Source organism: Arvicanthis niloticus, chromosome 7 (assembly GCF_011762505.2).
Source record: "Arvicanthis niloticus isolate mArvNil1 chromosome 7, mArvNil1.pat.X, whole genome shotgun sequence".
NCBI lineage: Eukaryota > Metazoa > Chordata > Mammalia > Rodentia > Muridae > Arvicanthis > Arvicanthis niloticus.
This window is the reverse complement of record NC_047664.1, coordinates 86,139,965-86,148,329: the sequence shown is the minus strand read 5'-3', so window position 1 is coordinate 86,148,329 and position 8,365 is coordinate 86,139,965.

The following is an 8,365-nucleotide window of genomic DNA, read 5'->3' as shown; positions in this document are numbered from 1 at the left end:
TGCGAACAGCTGTGTTGTGTTTAAGTTAATGATTAAAGGTAAACGTCACGCTGTTGTTCTCAAGTGATACATTCTCAGAATGTTTTCTTTTATTCAAAACCATTGAAAATCCCAAGGAGCTTTTTAAAACAATGTCTTTTTAAGTAAAAAAAAAAAAAAACCTATCTATTAATAGAAAACTGAATGTTAAAACTGAAAAACATTTCAAAGTTAAGTTAGACAGGACTGAGAAATGCCACAGGGATTATGGGTAGTTGAAGAACCATAGTTTTCAGGCCCAACCTAGTTCCTTAGGAAAATCCCTGGTACTAATTTCAAGTGTAGAAAGAACAAAATGTATCCACATAGTGAACAGCCGAGAGCTCTGAAGACCAACCAGGATGATAAGTCGCAAATGTCAGAGTGCATTTCTAGAAGGAAGAGCAGAAGTCTGAAATAGACTTCACCGTGGTGCAAAGATCAGTGTCTATTATTGGAAAGCTCAGAATTTTGTTAAAGTGAGTAGAGAAAGGAAAAGAAATAATAGGCTGAAAGGAGAAGCATTCATGGCTACTTAGATATGACACTTCAAGATGAAATGCCACTTTATAAAAATGTGAATCAGGCTAGAAGGAAAGATACGAAAATGGTTTGTCTTTTTAATGAAGTTTATTTTGAAATTTATTCTAATGATATCAGTAATGCTTTTTTATTTTCTCCAGCCTGTCGTTATTTTTGATAAAGAGAATGGTTACTCTATAACAAATGATCTTCGTTGCACAGTGGTATGCGGGTGACTGGCAGGCTTCCAACCAAGCCTTAGGTCCTCAGCAGCAGTAGCTATTCCTGAAGATGCTGAACATATTTCCTCCACACTAACTGACTCAAATCTGAAATGTGTTCAGTTTTTTTTTTTTTTTTTTTTTTAACAATCTTGGAAAAACTCTTTGATTCCACAGCAACAAAGAGCTGAAAGGCTGTAATAATGTCTCTTTACATTTTAATGCACTTTGTGCATATTCCACAAATACACAGTGAAATCAGTCTTGAGATTTTATAAACTAGATTATATTTTCTAAAACTAAGTGGTGTTTAAGTAAGTGTATTAGTAAATTTATAAGTATATTCACACATTTGTTTAATCATTACGCTGGCTTCAGGCTTCTGTATTTTTCTTGTATTGGTAGAACACATCCAGGTCTTATCATTTCCCACAGCAGAGGGCGCCGAAACCCAAGAATCAGGATTCAGGTTTTTCCTATGCTGTCAAACTCGTGCCCTTAGCAACTCTGAAAAGAAGAGCAGTCACCAAAGGAGCCTAACACCCAAAATGATGCTTCTCTGACCTTGACTTCCTTTAATAACCACAGTGAACCAAAATGTTCTATGCACAGTCTCATCAATTTTAACCAAAGTTTTTCTTTTATTAAGGACATTTATTCCATCCTTAGCCTCACTCCCCTACACAGTATGTCACGTTCTGTGCTACCTGGCACATCAGGCAGGAGATCAGAGGACAAGTCAGTAACTTTGAGCTTCTATTCTTCTTGAAATTAACTAACTAACTAATGAATTAAGTGTGTGTGGCGTTTTGCTTGCCGTTGTTATGTCTGCATACCACATGTGTGCCAGCGACCATGGAGGTGAGAAGAGAGAAGCAGATCCTCTGCTCCTGGAGTTCCTGATGGGTATAAGAAGTCAGGAACTGAACCCAGGTTTTCTGGAAGAGCAGTCATTGTTCTAACTGCTGTGCCATCTCTCTAGCTTTTATAATTGTATTCTAATATCGAATTCTTTGTGATAACTTCCCTGAAAGAACTCGGCTTTACATTTTAATCATTTTCAAAGATGTACACACATGTGAGGACTTGGTCCAGTGGGTTCTACGAGGATGCTTTTCCCATTCAATATTTTGACATTAAGCCAGTTAATGAACAGTAAAACCCTACAGGAGTACAGTGCTTCTGAAACCCCAACAAAGAAACTCTTGAGAATTCCACTGTTTTTCAGCCACCACAAAGACCTTTTCAGATTTTTAAAAATAGGATTAGCAGACTATGTCATGTACAAACATAAAATTAGAAAAGAAAGAACCTGACCTGCAAAAGAAGCTTTTCCTGTTATCTTGTACAACTAAATTCTGAGTACAAACCCACTTACTAGAAAATGTTATTACATTTAGTGTGTGTGTGTGTGCGCGTACGTGCGTGCTTGTGTGTGTGTGTGTGTGCACGCACAGCACAATGTGCATATCAGGGTCAGAAGACAGTTGGTTCCAACTCTGAACCCAAACATACACATAGATAAATCTAAAAAAAATAAAATTCAATAAAATGCACATATCTACATTGTTCAGAGGTCTTAACATCTTTGCATAGTATCACTAACCGTGTATACTTCAGACAAGATCGGTGAGTTCAGGGCGGTATGCCGAGACTGTCAGGTATACCTCGATGTTCTTTGTTTAAACTCTTGCCTTCCTGTGTTATGGGACTCCCCGGGGCCTCCCTGAGGATTTGCTGTAGTTGTTGTTTTATCACATTCTGCTGCCCACTTTGTTATCAAGAGCTGTTTTGCTATTTCCAACTCCTGAAGAATTAAGAACCACAAAGAAGAATTAAGATATTTCGCCTTTCCTCTTCAGTTTTATGAGGGATTGTCACCGCCTTCTCTCCAGCACAGCCTGTTTCCTCCCCTGTGAGAGCTCTTTAAGAATCCCAAGAGTCTTCCGCCCCTTGGCCCTTCAGTCCTTACCCCACTCCTATGCACTGCTGTTCAGTAGTGCCAATACCCTACTTAGGGTCTTGGCGATTCTAAGATGTTTCTTTTTAACATCTATTCAACTTGTCCTAGCTTCTGTTGGAGTCCAGTGGCAGCAGTCGAAGAAAAGAACTCACCTAAATCTGAGTGAAGAGAGACGTTTATATAAAGTGTACACTGTAACAGGGTAGTGAGCAGGGTAACAGAAGAACTGCTTAGTACCGGATGGCACGCTGTAGTGTTTTATTTGAGAGCAGCCCTCTTTTCAGTTTGAGCTTTCACCACGCAAGTCAGGGCAGTTCGGATTGGCGGATATCTGGTTCTTCTTGGCTGTGGGTTGTGTTTATAGGGTGTCACCTCTGTGGTGGGCGGATGGTCATTCCAGTTCCCAATCAGTTATAGCATTTGCTTAGCTCCCCACAGACTGAGGGTGAACTTAAAATCTCAGAGTATCCTAGAAACTGCTTTGACCTGAAAGGATACAGGAGTGTTTTGCTTGTTTGGTTTTTATTTTGTAAAAGAAGTAGTGTTATTAGAAATGTTTCCTGACCCAGGCTTGCATTTTACCTTACCAGATTACCAGGGACAACTATCAAGCTTGATATGTTCTCACTTCAGAACACTATAGCGGGTGCATTATCAAACTTTTCTTGCCTCCCCCCTTTCATTACTATTTCAGACACTTTACTTCAGATTTTCAAGAAGGTGGGCAAAGATATTTTATAATGTTTTATTTTTCTGGACTAGACATAGTAATAAAACTAGTTTCAATACGTGCAAAATGAGAAACATTTGATCAATAAATAAAATAAAATAAATAAATAAATAAAAATAAAAAATAAATAAAAATCAAAGAAGAATGAAATTGATCTTAGGATCACTGTTTAGTATGGCTTACAACATGGGTACTAGAGTCCCCAGAACTATGCTGGGACTCGATTACTGGAAGTGCCAGATGAACTTAAGCAGGTGTCTCAAATCCCCCAGTGTCTCATGTGCTCACTTAAAAATAGAATTATAATAGTTACATGTTCTGAAGCATGTGTAACACATACAAGCACATTAAATGTGATCATTTATCTCAGTGACTAGCATATAATAAATTACAAAGGAAACCTGCTTGATCCAATGTTGTAGAGTTTAGATATCGTTGGGAAGAGATGTTGAGGATGTATGAAATTAGACAAAGCTGTTATTTCAGACAAGAGGAATAACAGTTGAGAATACAAAAGTGCGACAGCAAAGAGAAGATGGATAAACTGGTCAGGGAATTGATCTGAAGGCATAGCTCCAGTTTTGAAGCCGGTCGGAGGAAAGAGGGATGTGCACTTACCATCAGAATCTTCTAATCCATCCTTGCTTTATCTATAAAGGATGCTCAGAATTGGAGATGTATTCCCTACCACTTCTGACTATGAATGCAGGTTAAGATTCTTGTAAAAATGCATTCATTTAAAAGAGTAAATCAATTAACAAATATCTTAACTTTATTAGTGATTGCTATTCTTCAGGTCTCATTCTCATAGCCTAAGAGAATGTCTGTTTTTTTTCCCAATGTTTCTGTTTCTTCCTCATGCCCTTGCCCCATAGCACCCAAGACACCTGATGGTATATTATATATTTGGTCACTCCCTGTCTCTCTGAACATAAGTTATCACAAGGGCAAGGGTCTTTCCAAATCTATCACTATCATTCTGACACCCAGAAGAAGACCCAGATATAAAGGCATTTAATAAATATTTGCTGAAACACTAGTTTCAAAAGTACAAAGTATGGCAAATGAATATTTGTTTTACGTGAAGTTATTTATATCTTCTCTGAATAATACAAGTCAAAATAGATTGATTTCCGAGTCATGATTTCAGAGTGTTCCCTTGATCTGCTGGAGAGAGTCTTAGTAGTTGAGACCACAGAAGGATTGGCCCAGTGAGACCCATGAGAGGGAATAAAAGGCTTTGTTATAAAGGGCTGCAGCTGAACACGAGAGAGATTATTGCTTTTGATAGATGTCTACGTGCCATAGCTGTTCAGTTCAGTGCTCAAATGATAAAGATATAAATTAGAACTTCCTCTAGCCTCAAGTAAGTTAAGCCTATGACATATTTATCATTATTATTAGGTAATGTATGTGGTTATGTGGGTGCTTATTCATCCACTACCAATACATTTTGAAATTGTACACAATAACCCACAAGACAAAAAAAAGATAGAGAATATTTAAATGTAGTAGAAACAAGATCTATTCTTCTGTATCAATCAATTAGACATCTAAGGCTATGTTTAACATTTGATGATATATCTGATAGGATCACAAACATTAAATTATAGTGTTATATAGTCAGATATCTGTATTTTTGCTATTATGTCAAATTATTTGAACCATTATTGTGTCAGGTCCCCTGCTTTCTATTATTAAAAACTACAGACACAAATCAATTGGATTACACTAACTGTAAGGCAAAACTTGGAATTTTTTCCAGGGTCTGAGTTTCCATTTCCCCACAACCTGACAGGACTGGTTCAACTTCATTTTCTTTCAGTGAAATGAGAGGGAGCAGCGGTCATACCCTGTTCTTTTTTCTCCCCTTCAAATCTGTCTGCTATTCTTCAAACATAGTATGTTAGCTAATTTATTATAGATACTTGGCAGTGAATGCACAGTACAAGAATATGCATGAGACAACCTGTTTGTCAATATACTGTTCTATTGCTACATCTGCCTCTTGCAAATCAAATGAGATATTTTCAGCACTTGAATGTTGTATGCGTAATCCTGTCCACCTACCATAACACCTCTTGTATACAATGAACAAAAGTTAGAGTCAAGAAGGAATCTGTCACTGGTGACACAAGCTCCCCCCTCCTGTAGCACAGGATATTGCTTCCTTTTTATGCTCCTCTTTTGTCTTTTAACAATTAACTCTCAGAATATCAGTCTGAACAGATTTACATGCCATAGCTTAGAGTCGTTACTAATTGTTTTTAATATGATGAACATCATTTGGGCTTTAGAAATGGACATTGGGGCTAGTGAATCATCAGTTTACAGCGATTTTCTTCTAGATGTCATAGTTGGAAATAAGATAAAATAAAATAAAGCTCCCATTTTATTAGCCATGCTGTTCTTGAGATTGAGACAGGAAGAGCAGGAAAAGAAGAAATGGGAAACGTATCCATGTACCATCTTCACTGAATCTTCCCATCAAGATCTTGGGGTTTCTTTGGAGACTCTATAGGAGATACTGTTTCTGAAAAGTCTGAGCAAGAAGAAAGAAGCAGATACATTTATCTTCTTCCAGTTGCAATTAGAAAAAGCTCACCTCACAATACATCAACTGTGACACAGTTTTAGGTTTCGCCACTAGGCTCTTGTAGCAGCTATGAGGACGCTAGACCTCAAAAACAGCAGAGCAAGCAACCAGAGTATCTGGCACACTGCATGGAGTACGCGCTTGGGTGGAAGAAGGTCAGAGAGGCTTGACACCTATATATGCAGAGTCTAGAGCTCCCAAGCCCTGCTGGGCAAGCTAAGGCACCGCCCTATCTGAGAGTCAGCAGGACGACTTCAGATGGGATGTGGGAGATGCAGCACAACGGGTGTGACAACGTGCTCACGTCTTGCTTGAGAATCTTACGATGACCCAGGAGCAGCAACTCCATAGAGCTGTTTGGCCACAAGAAACCAGGTCTCCCACTATGAAGACATCAGCATCTGAAACTCAAGTTTAATGGTTTACTCTAATGTAGTGGGTACCAGGCAACCCTCTGCAGCATCATCAGAAGCATCCTATGAAGAGGAAGAGACATACTCAAGATTCTAAATAATATACAAAAACTGGCTTCCACAAGTGGCTCAGCAGAGCTTCATAGTCTAGGGAAATACCAAGGAAAAGGAACCAGAGAATCCTCAGAGACAATCTACCAAACGCTTGACCAATATTTACTCCTCAAAAAATGTGAAAGTTATTAAAAAACAAAGCATGAAAAACTGTTTCAGCTAACAGAATGCTAAGGAAATGAGCTAACAATGGTTTATTTTATTTTATTTATTTTAATTTATTTTTTTATTGGCTATTTTATTTACATTTCAGATGCCATCCCCTTTCCCCATTTCCCCTCCCTAGAAAACCTCTATCCCATGCCCCCTTTTCCTTTTATACACTTTTTAAAAAAATATTAATCAAAGGCTTTATAAGTTTGGTAATGCTCAATCAGAAGTGTAACCCAATACCCAACCTAGAGATATCAACTATCTTTGACTGGTGGAGACACGTGAACATCTGCCTCCATGTCCCCCCCCTCTCTTTCTCTCTCTCATCACCTAGCTTCTCCTCTCCTTCTTCTCCTCCTCCTCTTACTCCTTCTCTTCCTCTCCTTACTCCTCCCACCTTAGCTCCTCCTACATATCACCTTTCCTGTTAAAATAAAACTTTTCTCTCTAAATACAATTTGAACATAATTATACCAATTTGTACCAGTGAGGTACAAGATGATCCTAATACCCAGTCCATCATTTTGTTGACTAACCAGAACCTCTGTCATCTCTCCTAACACACACACTTAGTTCTGAACCTGGCTTTTTTCTTGGCTTTAGAATGAATGTCAGCTGAAAACCATCCTCTCAAATCTTTTCTCTCAAAGTAAATAGCCAGGATTGGCTATGACTATAAGTTTTCAACCCTGTCAGAAATCCAGAATGACTGAGTTAACTGAAATTATGGGAAGCACTAAGCATAGCTTCTAAAACTTAGCCAATTTATAGATACCACTGAACACCTGGACAGTCTCTATACTACAAAACATTGGAGCATCTGATGTTCATCCTTCTGGCCCAGAATCATCTGACAGACCTTAGTGATGCAGAATTATTAAGGGCTGATTACTCTGTCTAGGCAGATATAATCAGTCGACTATTTTGCAAGTGTGTCCTTTTCTGGACAGTAATTTGTCTGTAGAGGCAATTCTTGCCTAGTGGCTGTCTCACCACAACTGGAGTAACGCCAAAGATGCTCAATTTCTTCTTAGAATCCAAGACAGGAAGCTGTCAGGAGCAGACAGGTCTCTAATCAAAATGAACATTAATACAGAAATGTTTGTAACATCATTTCTGTGGACTTCTGACATTTTGAAAACCAACTATCTATGTAAGGTAATCTGGACTGTTGTCCTAACAGGGGTTTATAATACACAGGAGTTAGAAATGTCTAATCCTGTAAATCCTGCACAGAAAGGAGCCACTGGGTATATTGTTGGTTTAAACAAGTGAATTAATAATGATATATGATAACTCCAGTTCAGACTTAATTTCTTTAGTTTTTTTTTAAAAAATACACTTTTTTAATTCCTTTTTTCCCAAGATTTATTTATTTATTTAATGTATACAAGTACACCATTGCTTTCTTCAGAAACACCAGAAGAGGACATCAGACCCCATTGCAGATGGTTGTGAGCTACCATGTGGCTGCTGGGAATTGAACTCAGGACCTTTGGAAGAGCAGTCAATGCTCTTAACCACTGAGCCATCTCTCCAGCCCATGTCTTTAGTTTTTAAAATAAAATTCTCTCTAACAAAACAAAACAAAAAGCATCATCATCAACAACAGAAAAAAACCCCGATAAGACAATA